At 44.3% G+C, this 16173-nt stretch overlaps 1 long non-coding RNA gene and 1 pseudogene across 1 annotated transcript; one reads left to right on the top strand and one right to left on the bottom strand.

Moving 5' to 3' along the window:
• Window positions 1-2079: 2079 nt before the first annotated feature.
• Window positions 2080-9494, bottom strand: LOC135420613 (Ig heavy chain Mem5-like; annotated as a pseudogene).
• A 5297-nt stretch (window positions 9495-14791) lies between these two features.
• Window positions 14792-15937, top strand: LOC135420823 (uncharacterized). Its single transcript, XR_010433740.1, has 3 exons — window positions 14792-15134; window positions 15534-15625; window positions 15733-15937. It is a non-coding gene; the product is annotated as an uncharacterized LOC135420823 (long non-coding RNA).
• Window positions 15938-16173: the final 236 nt, after the last annotated feature.

Below are 16173 nucleotides of genomic sequence, written 5' to 3'. Positions count from 1 at the left end.
CTCCCCCTCCCAATTTGCCTCTGCTTTTCCCTCAGAAACGTTCATTCTGTCCTCTATACATGAAGTCAGATTTTACTCCCTAAAACATCCCCTGACTAGCTCAGGTTTTACCCCAAAATTGTCCCTCCCTTTCCCTCTCAGAGAACTTCGATGTTGCCACTTTCGGTCAGGAGGCGTCACCCGCGAGTCACCAAACACTTGCAGTCCCTCGCCTTCACCACGGCGGCGATACCAGTCCCAGCCGAGGTCCCGAGCTCGGGGTGTGACAGTGAGAGGGGACAGAAAAAAAACCTCCCAACACCCAGAGCTCTTCCTATTGCCTTCATATCGATCATCTTTCCTTACATTTTCCATCCCTTTGTTAGTTTATATATATATATTCAAAAGTTACATTTGTATTCTCAAACCCTATAGATCCATATTCAGAATGTCTTATATCCTAAAATCCTGTATATAATACAGCAGGCATGGGGTTTTATTTTAAAATAATTTTTATATGAATTAATAATATTTGTTTACTTTAAAGGTTTTAGTATTTCACACACGCTCCCTATGAATTTTCTGGCATTTTTGGGCTGTAACCTCCCTTTCTGGGGAGATCCCACCTGACCCCCTTGATTCCCCACTCATCTCCTCCTCCATTGCATCATTGCTCTGTGTCCAGTCCTGGGCATTCAGGGACTAAGGGAGGCACTGGCTGCCTGTGCTGGCACACCACAGCTCCAGGGAAAAGCCAAGTGAAGGGAGAAAAGAGCTGGGAAGATGGAAAATCATGGTCCTGGTGGAGCCTGCTCCAACAGCATTTCCCACCTTTCCATCCATTGCCTTTGGAGCACAGGGAACACCAGGCTTTGGCCTGGTCTGGTGTTACCTGTCCACGTCTGCAGGGAAATGGGAACTGCTGCGGGAACTCTGCTGTTCCCATGGATGCCTCTCTCCCTACAAGCCCTTGCACTGAACCAGCATGTTTTCCACCTCCTTTGTCCCAGAGAGGGAAATACAGGTGTTGGGCACTACCTGCAGAGAAGTCAACTCGGGCTCAGGAGCCAGAGTGGAAAGGGAGCAACAGAGTAGCAGAAGGGTGCTGTGAGAGCAGCCTGGTTTTGTGGCTGAGTCACTCAGGCTGCAGAGGTGGAGCATGGCCTGTTTAACTGGGACAGGAAGGGGGCTGTCTCAAGGGAGATTTGCTGTCAGCTTGCTCCACATGTCCATCTGGCTCTTGGGATGCCTAGGAAACAATAACAAGACTACCATGCTTTTCCACACTGTGTGCTCCCGAGACCCAAGCACAGAGCTGCAGGACCTAGAGACAGTGGTTTCACCATAGAAATGTCACAGCTTCTGAAGGGAGGGTCTGAACTAAATCTGTCAAAGTTAGCTAAATAGATTTCACCGTGCACCCTTCTGGGGGCCTTTTTGGAGTCAACAGTGGTTCAGTCAGCACCTGAGAAATGTTGTGGGCCCTGCCCCCTGGGAAGTGGTTAACGTGTTTAAAAGCAAGGGGGGATTTGTCTTGAGTAGCCTGATAGAGTCAGTGTGTTTTAACCACAGCATCCTGTCAGCTTGCAGCTCGTGAGAAGTTAGTGTTTGGTTTTTGTGACTGCCAGCCAACAGTTGGGTGATTTATCAGAACATCCCAGTGTTTCCTGTTGGCCCCTTCCTAGTACTGGTGCGTGGAAAAGCAGCAGCTTGTGCTCTCACCATTTCTCTTTAGACCAGTCTCTCTTATTGTTATCCACAATTTTGAGCCTGATTAATTTGAAAGGGCCACGAATAATTAAAATTCATTTAAACCCAATAGGGCCAAAATTCATAGGTGTCCTGAAATCTTTTAAATTGGCCAAGGAGTCTTTCTTTCCCCATGGAAAGCCCAAGGAAGATAAATTTAATGAAAAGGTAATCTAGAATGTAATAAGTAATTTTCTAGTTCTCAGTGGTCACTGCATAGGGCAGTGGAATTTCAAAGATTTTCATCCAACTTTCAGAAGAAATGGCACAGTGCAAATCAAGCATAATAAAACTTTATTTTGGTGCATATTAAGGAAACCTAAAATGCAGGTACCATATACTTAAAAAAAAAAAAGAGAAAAAATGCTCGAAAGAAGAAATGGAAATGAAAATTATAATGGAAATGAAAACACTATGCCTGTCTGAATTGAATTCCTTTAGGTCCAAATGATATCTAGATCTGCCCTGGAAAATTGCCACTGATAAAATCCTGTAAAAATTGAAATTATACAGTACACCCCCCGTGCCTGGGATCCCTGAGCAGAAGATAATTATTTCTGTAGACAACAAAGTAATATGACCAGAGGTGGTATTTTTAAAGTATATTAAGTATACAGTTAAATTTTAAGTTTTCAAAACTATGTAAGCAATTTGGATGTATCAGTGCAATGGATCCAGGAGTAGGAGAGCTTACTGTTCCTACTCAACAGAGGGATGAGGGAAATAAGAAACACCAGAAATTGTTCTATTAATGATTCTAAGCTAGACAAGAGTTCAGCATTATACAACATTAGCTGTATAAGAAGGATTCTAGATGGTGTTCACTAAAGAGCTCCTTGATGGAGTGAAGAGACTCACAGATCTACAGAAATGGGGGAGTTTGTTGATTCTTCAGATGTTTATGGGTAGCAAAGCTGACACACAGTGTTACCCTGTTGTGTGTTCTTTCCTGCTCTTATTCAGCCCATTGCTGTCTCACCCAGTACCTGAAAGAGCAAACAATGCTTGTTTTAAATTCTTATTCACATTTAATGCAGTGGTGCTGAGTTCCTGTTAATCTGCAATATAGTGGCCAAATACTTTCTGGTTGTTTGGCTACCTGATCTTTCTAATTTTCCTTCCTTCTTTTCCTGCCCCTCTTTTTGCCTTTGTTGGCTTTTGGGATTCTCCCTTTATATTCTTTCTGATTTGGACATTTACCCAGACTTTGTGCTTTGCCACTTGAAACAACCAGCAGATTTCTAATAGAACCTGAGATGCTCTGAATTAGCCTGATTTGGGGATAAGGTGCAATTTAGAGGATAAATTAACTCATCCAGTGGAAACAGGAACAGCTGAACGGATGTCACTCCTTGTGGGGTTACAGAAGGATGCAAATGGCCACTCTTTGATCTTGCCTCCCATGTTCCCAGGGACTGAATGATGTGTTTCCTACCTCAGAAGAGGAACAGCTTGATACTCATGAGTGCATTGAAGATGATGCTCTTTGCCAGCAGCATTCTCAAACCCAAAACAGCCATGAAGAGTGCGTTCGTTTTGACATTTGCTTTAAAAAGAAGAAGAGGGAAGAAAGTGTCATCTTGATATTAACCCCACCCTGCCCCACTCACCCCCAAAAAAGAAGGAAAATCCACACATCATAGCCAGATGAGGGATGCAGGAACTGGGGAAAATATGAGAGAGGAATGTAGCAAGTGCAGGGAAGAGAGGAGAATGGACTTCCCATTGCTGTTTTATCCCATGGGAATTTGTCCACTATCTAGTCTGTTAACCTGAAGGTCATTTCTCAATAAGTATTTCCAATTCTGACATTTCTGCACAGGAGAAAGCAGTTATTCATGTTTTGATATTGAGTCTGCAGAAAGTGCAGTTTAATAAGCTTAATAAAGTGTAGGTTAATAAGTATCTCCAATTCAGACATTTCTACCAAAGGCAGTGCACGTTCCTGCATTGTTACTGAATCCCCAATAAAGCAACTGTACTCTGATGTTCCTTTAGGCAACTCACCTCTTTTAGAAGCATCTGTAATGCTGCAATCATTAACTGTTCCAAATTCTTCAGTTTTCTCTTCTGTCAAATGATAGACAGACTCTATAAATTGTATCCAAACTATACGAAACAAGAATTGCACAAAACATACCTATAGTTCTTTTCCCAGCAGGAGTTAAGCAGTACTGGAGAATCAGGTGGCAGGTCATTAATTGATTATTAACTTGAAGAGAAAAATTAGCTTTCTATCTGTGATTGCAGAAAACCCCCCTCAGGATTGTTGAGTTTTACTTTTCTCTCCCTTTTGAAGGAAAACAACAATTAAAAAAGTGATCGAAAGGTAACCAAAATATCTGGAGAACAATTATATGCCTTTTTTTTATTTTGTGTTTTTCATAGAAGTTATTTCAAGCTTTCTTCTAGCAGGCATGTGTACCCGTGTCCCTTTAACTATTTTCTCCTAGATAAAGTTAGACTCACAAATATTAGAGGGTTGTTTTTATTCTTTTTTGGGATGGGGAAAGTTTAGGTTGGCTTAGTTTTTTGTTGTGCTTTAATAGTTGAATTAAGGTCCCATATGTTATATGCTTTTAAATATCTTGTCTTTACCTAACTAAGTGCCTAAATATCTTTCTGACTGCGCTTTTCCTCGCTAGATCCTCAAAGGGCAGGAAAAAATCGTGGAAGATGCATCTTCCAAAGTCATGTGGCACTTGGACAACAGCACTGTACCTGGCAGAGTTGTGCTGGCTTTGCTCCTGTTCCCTTTGTGCGTAGCCTTGCAGGTCACCTCTGCATCTGGCTCCACTCCAACGACCTTCATGGTGCTGTACATCCCCCCAGACGTGACCAGAGGTGCCTTCAGCTCATACAAAACAACACTCTCAGGCACATCGAGGCTGATGTTTCCAGGGTAGAAGGACCTCGCCAAACAAGCCGTGTTCAGTTTGTTGTCATGTTGTTTAGGCTTCTTTGATTTGAGCACAATGACTTCTGGGGCAGATTCTTTTTGACTCTCTGAAAAAAAAGAAGCACTGTTTTGTGTTGATTTCATTTTTCTGCATGCTTCTCTGAGAGCTAAATCATGGATAGTTCAGATACAGTCCAGCCACATCTGTCCCCTGACAGCTGAGTGTCTTTCTATGTTTATTTCTTCCTTCTGTTTGCCACAGAGGAGATCAAAGATGGAAAGGGAGTATAAGGGTGGGATTTTCATTGGAGCTTCTAATCTCTTGGACTCCTAAACTTGTCCTCATATACATATACACACACACACACACACATATATATATTTAACTGAGGGACCTTGAAATGAGGGAGGGAAGTTTTAAGAATACAACATAAATTATCATAATAATTTTTAATTAAAAAAATTAAATACTAAGAAGACTATTTACTTCAACAGTAACTTAATATGCTTGATATGTATGATATATATTAAAAGGTTTTGGTGTTCTTTTTTAGTTACCCAAAAATGCTTCACTTGATGAGGCTGAAAGGCTTAACCATAACACACGGGGAGAGAAGACTTTAGAAATACATTATTAGTAAAACAAGTGGAACTTACTTGGCTCAACTGAAAAAGTTGTTCCCGTTCCAAATACGAGCTTGTCTGTTGCCACACTGTTTGCACATAGCCAAAAAAACCCACCTTCCTCACCACGCTCTAAAGGTGTATAAAACCAGACAATAAAATGCCAGAGTTGTCCAAAGGATCCATATATGGACAGCAATGAAAGTACTCAAAAATAAGCAAAATCCTGAGGGCAGAAAACAATAATTTCATCGTAGAGTGATTTTAAACAATTTGATCCAGGTCAAAGATTCTCTCTTCTATTATCTCAATAAGCAATACACTTCCAGAATAAGTATTCCTAGGAATTCTGCAGTTCTCTTCTTCAATATATTTCCTTTTCCCATTCTTTCCTCAAAATGTATTGCTCCTTTGGTAATCTGAGGTTTTTGAATGAGACCTTATGGCATTTGTGCCACTGTGAGCTACCCCAAGTTCTCAGCACAGTGATATACTGAGTTACAAAAAGTGCTGCTTCCTTCCCTTTTCCTGTACAGTGTTTCACGTGAGACTTGGAGTCATATGCCCTATATACCACATAAGAAATCACATGGACTTTAAAATAGGGATCTGAAGGTGGAAAGAAAAGAGGAGATTTGAACCTGCTTGACACCTGTAAGATTATAATGAAGGATTATAATGTTGGTCTGGTAAGGTTCAGATTTTAGTCTCATGACTAAAGTCTGAGTACTATTCTACAGCAATTCGCAAAATTCTTCAGAGTTACAGACATGGGACTTTTTTGATGTTGTTTTTGTATTCTTTATGCTCTGATTTTGTTGCCCAGGAAGAAAAAGAATACACACAATCTGGGGTTTTCGAGTTGTCATCTTTCTGGATGGGTCAGTGTGAGGATCATTTGCTGCCTCAGGAAGCCTTTATCCTGCTTTTGGTATTTTTAAAAATTAAAAAGAAATTATTGTTCTTTACTAGGTAGAGATACATTGTTCCATGTGAGGAGTTATTAAACAAGGATTTTGCTCTGGGTGGTGCAAAGAGGATTGACCAAATCCTGCACAATGGGCAAGTTCTGCATCCTTAGTGCCACCTGAAACTAAGGACTTGGGTGAAACATTAAATGCAAGCAAAGATAAATTTTGCTTGAATACATCCTTCATATGTAGGCTGGACAGCAAAGCAGCTTCCACTTCAGAGTTAGAAGGGAAGTTGTGGTGGTGAAATCTTGCCTGACTGTTATTGAAGATACTATAAAAGGTGACTTTGTAATGCAAGTATGTAAACACAGCCACATGATACAAGCAAATTACCTTTAACTGAAACACAAATCATGTGGTATTTGCAGTAGGGTAAGTGCATGGGTACCTCTTCCCCCACCCCAGACAGTGCTTAAACAACAATCCTTGAAAACGGATATGTCATGGTTCTCTTACCCTGAGGTAGCAGCTCTAAGCTAAACTCATGTTAACAGCTTATAAGGAAAAAGAAAACTTGGGTACAGGTGGTATACCAAGGAAATACAATTTAATACCAATCTCTAACTGCTGTCAAGCAGGGAGAAGGGCAGGAAGAAGGGAAATATATTAACATCCTGAAAAAAAAATAAATTTATATGTGGTGGGAGATTATAAGGCCACTGTGAGCTAGTATAGGATTTTTCTACCCAAGTGACAGGGACAGCAAGTGGAAAAGGTGCAAAAGTGCTAGTCTGGTCCTCCACTAAAGCAGTGCTGAAAGTTGGCCATGAGGGTTAACAAACATACACCAAAAAGGAGAAGGGAGTGGACCTCTAAGCTGACCAGGGCATGAAGAGGCCACACTGGAAATGGCCTCAGAGTTGATGGGCCCTCCTCCTTCCCAGAAGCTATGAGTTGCCTGGGTGACTTCAGGCAGGCTCTAAGGCCTCCTTAGTGTTTAGCAGCAATGGAGATTCTGCAGCAATCTAATCTATAGCCCATGAAGATGTTTAAGAATGAATGCATTAAATTAGATTTGCTCTGATAGTGAAGTACACTGGCACTGTCAGAAACTCAGACAGTGTTCCTTGCAGTGGTCCATGAAGATATAATGAATGGGAAGAAACTGCAGCTGTCATGGGCAAAGAAAGGAGATCACGATCTGGGACATGGAGGAAAACATTAATCATGCAGTTCAAGAGGGAATTAATGCATAATCTCTTAAATCATTGAGTGCAAGGAGAAATAGATGTGGAAAAGGCAGGAAGGGTGGGAGAATTACAACACTAGATGGAGGTGGTGGATAAAGGGGCACTGTTTGCTGTGAGCTGAGCTGAAGATAGAGGGATCCATCTCAATGGTGATGCTCAGCAGTAGAGTGTAGGGTCATGATCCGGTCAGGGAAAACCAGACCTGCCACATGGAGCTAAAATCTTCTTACCTAGCTTTGAGGACTTGCATTTGAGGGAGTCATCTGAATGTTGTGAAGAGAGTCATGCACCAAATACAATTGACTGAACTGTTTTATCTCTCTAAAGTAGCTTGGGAAGCGAAACATTTCTTTAGAACCAATTGCTTCTCTGCAATGAAGTAGAGGGGACACAAAGTGTAACTTAGATAGAAACTTCCAAACTCTGTCAAGTAAAACCATGAATCTGCTGAACTGGAGTTGGTAAGAAGTATGTTCAAAATCAAATGATCTGGAAACCAGCATCTGTATTTAAGTGTGAGAAAAACTGGCATGGCATATAGTGATTGTCCCATAGCTTGAACCCCACTCAGAATCAGATGTGTTCTTCAGGATGCAGCTGTCTGGGGGAAGATGATGCCTTGAGGAAGTGGGGTAAGTTGCACCTTCAGGCTTTTCCAGAAGTCTGTTTGTGCTGGGTGGTTCAGTCTCCTTTAACCACTGTGTCACCGAGACCACACAGTGGTGAATAGTCATACAAAAACTGTCTTTTCATTTCAATGTCAGATGACACCTCTTCTTTGATGTCTTGTCCTTTCCCTGAGTACCACTCAGAAGAGTTTAGCTTAATCCTCTTTACTCCCCTCTGTCAGGTATTTATACAGAGAAGATCCCCCATTTCCCAATCAATCTTTCCTCCAGGCTGAGCCACCTGGTTCTCCCAGCCTCTCCTCACCATGACAGACACTACAATTCCTTAGTGATTCCTTAGAGAGTGGTGGTGAACAGCTGGCAGCTGGTCACTAGTGGTGTCCCCTAGGCATCAGTGTTGGTCCCAGTTCTGTTTAATATCTTTATTGATGATCTGGATGAGGGGATAAAGTGTACCATTAGCAAATTTGCAGATGACACCAAGTTGGGAGGGAGTGTTGATCTGCTGGAAGGCAGGGGGGCTCTGCAGAGGGACCTGGACAAGCTGGAGAGATGGTCTGATTCCGAGGGGATGAAGTTCAACAAGGCCAAGTGTCAGGTCCTGCACTTTGGCCACAACAACCCCTGGCAGCGCTACAGGCTGGGGACAGAGTGGGTGGAGAGCAGCCAGGCAGGAAGGGACCTGGGAGTTTGGATTGACAGGAAGCTGAACATGAGCCAGCAGTGTGCCCAGGTGGCCAAGAAGGCCAATGGCATCCTGGCCTGTATCAGGAACAGTGTGGCCAACAGGTCCAGGGAAGTGATTCTTCCCCTGTGCTCAGTGCTGGTGAGGACACATCTATCGATCCCAAGTCTCACTGATATTTCCCAGAGCAAGTCCAGGCAACTGTCGTTTGAGAAAGGGCCCTGCCACCACTGCAGTCCCTCCCCCTTTTTGTGCTTCCTCTCCCTGCAATGGCATCACTGTGTGCTGCCTGGCACAGAAGTAGGTGGCTGTGTCCGAGGCTGTAAGGGAATGCAGCTGCAGGGAGACCTTGCTTTTGATTTTATCTGCAGAAAGGGTAACTCGGCCTTGGAAGGTTAGGGAATAGCCTGTGTTATTCCCAAAAGGGTAGATCCAGCCTACAAATTGCAGGTGCCCTCCTGGGGTCTGACGGACACAATTCCAGTCATATCGAGGGCTGTCCAGAGCTGTTCCCTCTACAGTGCAGGTGAGTGAGAATGAGCCAGAGACCTTCCCCGCCTTGGGACCAGATGCCACCATCTTTATGTTGGAAAGGGTACCTGGAAAGACATAGGGCAAGTGGGAGATTTGAGTGTCTGTGAGAAAGCTCATGGGTGCAGTAGTCCATCCTGGGGTTGTAGGGTCCACAAAACCACAGAATTTTGGCCTTTAGTTCCAGAACTTATGCCTGGAGGCAGTGGCTTGTCCAGACACCACAGACCAAAGAACTGCTGAGGTAGGAGACTCACAAGACCCTGTGTAACTTCTCGTTAACGCTGTATCTTTAAATATGAATCCAGAAGCTTGGTAGAAGGAGAGCATGGAGGCATAGAGTTCCCAGCCCTTCCCAGTTAGCCTGCTCCTTTCACCAGCTATGCTTGAACACATATCCCCGTACATAGAGGGTGCAGAGAACTGGCTGGACATGGACACACAGGAATTGGTTTGTTAGTTGCCCATGAGCACCAGAGGGACAAGAAGCTTTTTGGCCTTCTATTGGGGCTCTTAAACCTTCCCAAGAAATGTCCTACCCCTAGAAAATACTGCAGAGATGGGTTGGGTTACCATGGCAGGGCAGAGCTCAGATCTGCCTAGGGCACAAAGACCCAGCCTGGCTCCCATCCCTTCTAGCCCTGGGACTGGTGGACCTCTCTTCTATGCCTGGCAGTGGGGTACTGCAGGGCTATATCAGACATCCATCCTCCAACCTCCACACATCCTATGGGAGGACAGGAAAGGACAAAGTATTTTGGGAATTATACATGTCCCAGGCAGGGGAAAACACACCCCACCCCCCCCACCTTGTCTATGTACTCTTCCCAGGAAAGGGAGAGCTCTCACCTTTAGGGAGTGCAGAAAAGGTGATGACCAGCATCCAGAGGAGCATTGCAGGCTTCCCCAGAGGAATTTGCATGGTGCACCGAGAATTAGGAAAGTAATATTGCGGGGCTGAGAAGGGCTCACACATTCCTCTCTTTGGGTCAGCAGAGAAATGGCCTGTCCTTCTAGCACTGAAGGCTCAGACTTCCTTCCAACTCCTGGCAGATTTGCAGCCTTTTCTGGGCATTTTGTAGCTGCAGGTACTTTGAACATGGGGGAGTTGGGTACACACGTCACTGCTGCCCAGGGTGGGGCAGGAAACCACACTTGCTTTTTTGTACTGCTCAGCCTGCACTGGAAATGCAGGGACTTCTCTTCCCTCCCGAGGGCCCCTCACCCTTGTGTCTGAACCTCCTGTAAGGGGCTGTGGCTCTGGAGATGATTGTGGTCGTGCAGTGGCTGGGAGGGGACAGCTCCACGCTGTGGAGAGGATCTTCTCCTCTGGAGTGGTATCCTCCCTCCCTCAGCTGCCTTACATGAGGGGATACGACCTCTGCCTGTCACTTCCGAGGTGTCCTGCCTGGCAATATGTCAGGGATAGGAGCTGAGGTAGGGGAAAATGTCCTTCTCCCAAAGACTACTGTGTTCTGGAGAACAAATCACTCTTACAAATGCAGTGTCTCCAATGTTTAGAGAGGAACGTTCAGTAAATATGTCAGTCCGCTTCAACCTACATACCCCAGGGGGGACCCTGCAGCATTCCAGGAATTGTCAGCCCTGGAGCTTCGAGAACACCTCAAGAGAGGCTGGTGCTCTGCTGTTGAGCTGGGACAGGCTCCTGGGTCTGAGGAATCTCCTGGAACCTCTGCCCAGGAGCAAAAGAGCTGAAGACACTGCCTGCAGGCTCCAAGATGAATGAGGTAGAGAGGCTTAAAAATCTGGTGTGGGAGGACAGAGGAAATCCCACTGCTGGAGAAAGATTCTCGGACCTTTACACAGTAAGTCTCTGGCTGCAGTGCAATGCAGATCAGTAGCCTGGAAGTATTTCTTAGAATTGGCACATACCACGGTTTATGCAGAGGAGGAGAAGGTGCTCCTGAGCAGGCTTTCCCTGCTGCTCTGTCAAAGGACAGGACACAATATCTTCCTTTGCCAGGAATGTCTGCAGGGGTGCTCAGCCATGTGTACACCCAGAGGTGGCCGGGGCTGTCCTTCAGAGCAGGGTCCCAGTGCCCCAGGAAGCTGTGTGCCAGGGCAGGGACTCCTGCCTGCCAGGGTCAGGGTCTCCTGCCTGCCATGGTCAGGGTCAGCACCCAGCTTGCCTGGACAGCTTCCCATGGCATCTCAGGAAGAAGCTCTGGGGGGAAAGAGAAACCCCTTTCAGGGCAGGTCCAGCTTTTGGGAGGGTGCTGTGTGAGTCAGGTCTGATGACACATCCAGACAGGACATCTCTAGCAGAGGCTTTTCAAGAGGAAACTCAATGGAGGGATTAGTTTAAAGTTAAGGACCTTTCTTGTGTTTTCATTTTCCTACTTTGAGGGTAGTGGGGTGAGGGGAGAGAGGGAAGAGGAGCCCTCCAGTTTGAACAAGTCACTCAGATGCCTAATCTGTAACTTTAAAAGATCAGCAGATCTTCTGGGAGCCTTGTAAAGTGTTTTCAGCCACTCCTCTGCCTGTGGACAGCATTAGCATCAGCTTTGGATGCTAATAGACTCTTCAGGTTGTTTTGACCTGCCCTTCTCCATCTGCAAACATGAACATGTGCCCAGCCAGTGCCTTGCAGAGATGGGTGAGTGCACAAAGTTTGGGATGCAGTCTGTGAGCACTGATAGGGAAAAAACTAGGGAAAGGGAAATATCTCCCAAGAGGAAAATCTCCAGGCAGCAGGAATATGATCAGAGTATGAGAGGAAAGTAAAAGCAGAAATGTGGGAGGGATAATTCAGAAACTATGATCCCCTTCAAAGCACACAGCTTCCTCTGAGCTCCTTTGTCTCCTCACCAACCTTTGCCCTCAGGGCTCTGTGTTCCAAGTCCTGAAACATCTCCTCTGCAGCCAGACCTTCCCTCCCCGCTATTAGGGCTACTTTCAGTGTTAGGGTTTTCTCCTAAGCAAGCTGAATCTGTCTGAGATGACCTGGGGATTCTGTGGTGCACCAGCTCTGAATGAGGATAGTTGACCATGACCTGCTCTGCCCTTACAAGCTATGTGCTACAATTGTGGCAGATGGTTTTGATATCTGAATTAGGACTAAAGGCCTTTATTTGACTAATAAATTCAGCAGCTGGACTGGATTAGGTGAAGCAATGTAGGGATGTCCATGAGACTACCGCCTTTATAGTCACTGGACATCTAATAAATACAGTTAATGGGGAAGAGAGAGAATGAACACTCTCTCTCTCTCTGTGGCACATGACTCAATTTGATCAGAGAAATACCTCTATCAGCTGCCTTGAACATAACAGTTCAGAATAAGCACAAGGGACAGGTTTGCTTATACTAAAATGTACTCTTTAATCTACATCATTGTGTTTATATCTAACATTTCCTGTTTCTCTTCCAAAAAAAGTTATTGTTCCACTGTCCCTTGTGGACATCACTACATGCAGTTTGGACTTAGCATACAGTTAAGGAGTGTTTTCCTGTTCATTAAGTTGTATTTTGTGTAACTTTTGTTTGTTTACAATGAAGAGAAATCTTCCCGTGCCTGTGTGCAGTCAGTTCTCTGAGGAAAGCAGGTGGGAGTTGGTGCAAAGGAGCTGTAACATCCCACTGAAGCTGCAGATTTCAGTGGAGAAGTCTGATGTAAGGAAAAGTGATGGAAGTCCCACGGGGCAGATAAAAGGAAGGTGATGAGGAAGTTTGTTGTTATAGTGTCTGGGCTCAAGGAGACTGCTTTTCCTGTCCACCCAGATCTCCTTAGGACACCCTCTGGATCATGCTTCTATCACTTCTTCTGTAAAGTGAAAAATTATTATAATATTCTTAAAATAAGCAAAAAATCCTTTCTTTTTAAATGGTCATTGAAATCTTCATCATTCACTACTCCCCTGAAACCTCTCCAATTATCTGTACAATTCTCAAAGACTTGAAGAAAATTCCAGAATTTTAATGAGACCCAGGGTGTATTTGGTTCTAAATTAGTTACTGAGAGGAGATTAAACAAATTGCTCAAGAAGACAAAGTCAGAATGAAATTCTGAAGTTTCTTGGAGCATTAATTGGCCCCACTGAGGGCCTTTACTGACAAAGCCTCTCCACGGACTCATTAATGCTGAAAACTGGAGGCAGCGATGAGAGTCAAGCAGAGGCACCACGCAGGTGGTTCTGATGCTGTGTAAAGCCTTGGGGTATTTACCAAGGCAAATGCCAAGCCCCATCTATCACTCTCCTCCTCCCCATGCATGGCTCAGGGCTCTTCCTGGGGCAATAGGGTATGAGCTTTGTGATCCCAAGTGAAGGACAAAGGTATGACACCCAGCCTCCACGGGGGATTCAACGAGCTGCTCTGGTGAGGCTCCAGTGTCACGAGGACATAGAATCATGTCATCATAGAATGGTTTGGGTTGGAATGGAACCTTAAAGACCACTTTGTTCCAGCCCCCCTGATGTGAGCAGGGACACCTCCCACTAGACCACGTGGCTCCAAGCCCCATCCAACCTGGCCTTGAGCACTGCCAGGGTTGGGGCAGCTGGCAATCCACCAGACAGTGAGGACTGACAGATTAACTCTGATCTGCAACAGCATGAATGACGACTAACTGCATAGCTCAGACAAATAGAACTGAATGCTTTATGACTAATGCTGGTAAGACAACTAGATAAAAGAATTAGCTAACTGAGCCTGATTAAAACAAACAGATGCCAACAAAGCATAATAAAAATGTGGCAAGCGTTGAATAGTTTATTGACAAGTGGTGCTAGAGAAATGAAAGCTTTTGAGAGTAGGTACTCAAATTCTGAAATGTTAATAAGTTAATAAGTTTGTATTCTTGACAAGAAAGGAAGGAATTTACCAGCAATTTATTAATATAATTAATTTATTTATAATTAATAATGAATAATATAACAACAATTCAATTAATAATTAACTATATAATAATTTTATTAATAATTAAATATATAATTATATATATAATTAATAATTTATAGTTATGCTTTGACTCCTAATAGATAAAAATTAGCACCTCCCAATTAATTAACATTAAAATTATCTGATGCCATCTACTGGTCATCCAGTAGATGACCCTCTACTGGAACAGTGTGGAAAAGAGAAGGTGCATACTTTTCATCCTTAAAGTGTCTAGGTTTGCATCTAGGTCTGTGTGTTTCCATCAGAAGTTCCTGGAATGGATAATAGCAAGAGCAGAAGTCATGTTCATAGAATCACAGCATCACAGAATGACTTGTGTTGGAGAGGACTTTAAAGATCATCCAGTTCCAAACCCTTTGCCATGGGCAGGGACACTAGACCAGGTTGCTCCTTGCCCTGTCCAACCTGACCTCGAACACTTCCAGTGTTCAAGTGTTCCAGTGTTCCAGTGTTCCAGCGCCCCAGATGGGGCAGCCACAATTTCTCTGGAGCGCTTGTGCCAGGGCTTCACCATCCTCACAGTAAAGAATTTCTAATTGAAACCTCCCCTCTTTCAGTTTAAAATTATATGTTCTTTAGACCCTGTTTCTTTGTCTTTGTCTTGACCCTTCAGCACTGCCCCACGTGCAGCTGCAGCACACCCTGGAAGTGCATATTCACATAGTAAGCAAACTCTTTGGGCATGCTGTGAATGCTCTTTTTGGGAAGCACGTTGTCATAGTAATGATGGGGCAGGGAATGGCCATCTGGATGCAAAGAGAACGGCCAGAATCCATAGAGTGTAATGTGTTGGCACAACTCCAGGGCAGCATTCACTAGAATGAAACCGGAGGAGAGGCGATAGACGTGAAAACCATGATCACGCCAGTACTTGCTTAGAGCACTCAGGTACTGAGGGTGGAAGAAAATGATGTGAGACTGGGAGCCAGCGTCCTCTAAGGCATAGAATGCTCGGTAAGAAACATCACTAAGTCCAGGGAAGGAGAAAGCTGGGATGAGAAACCAAGTCTTTCCATAGGAAGATGCTGCCTTCACAAACGGCAGGCGTCGACCAACCAGACCACGAAACCTGTGAGGCAAGAGATGTGGGACTGTCACCCTCTGCCAACACCATCCTCATTCCCTCCTGCCTTCTTATGCTATTCAGCCCCAAAGCAGTGAAATAACAGTTGTACTCTTCACCTCCATTTTCTCTTACTACGTGCCTTTTGGGTGATCTGAGTTCCAGATCCTCAGGTGCACCTAACACAGACCAGAGGAGCTGTTTGAAAATACCCAGAAAGTTTGATAGTGAGCTGCTGGTTAAAATGCTGGAAAGAGATCTTCAAATTTAAAACCTTCATGGTCCCACAGCTCAAAATTCATGGAGAATGATGTCCCATACTGGTGGAGCAGAGATCTGGGAGAGAGTTGATGCCACCTGCTTTTAGACATCTACTACACAGGTATCTACATCTGAGCTAATTGCCTAAATGTCTTTTTTAGTCACTGGAGGGAAAGAAGTACAGCTGGATCACATCCTGATCTGTCTTATTTTACATGTCTGCTGTAGGACAAGGAGTACCTATATTCTTCACTAAATATGAAGAGCATTTATGCAGCTAGGTGAGATTGAATAGTTCCCATCAGAGCTCCTCCCAACAGCAGCAGCTGGGAGCCCCTCTGCCTGACTTGATGTCACCCTTGAGAGGATCAGCTCACTGAAACGACTGGAAATTCTATTAATCTCTAGTAGTAAGATAAAACAATCAGTCTTGATCAAACTCTGCTCCAAATAACTCCAAGGCTTGCAGTATTCCTCTGTATACCTCTGCACAGAGGGGAGAATCTCATGTCAGTAAATGTCAATAGCTCTTTTTTTGGACAAGCCTTGCATGGTAGCAAAGGCCTGTCTGTTTTCTGGGACCCAGAGCAGAGGCAAAAGACATTGCCTCTTCAAGACCATAGTATATGGGGGAAAAGAAAGTTAGGAGCCCTGTCCTCTGTTTTCACT

This window comes from Pseudopipra pipra, chromosome 12 (genome assembly GCF_036250125.1).
Source record: "Pseudopipra pipra isolate bDixPip1 chromosome 12, bDixPip1.hap1, whole genome shotgun sequence".
NCBI lineage: Eukaryota > Metazoa > Chordata > Aves > Passeriformes > Pipridae > Pseudopipra > Pseudopipra pipra.
Note: the sequence above shows the minus strand (reverse complement) of the source record. Positions and strands in the feature narration are given on the sequence as shown.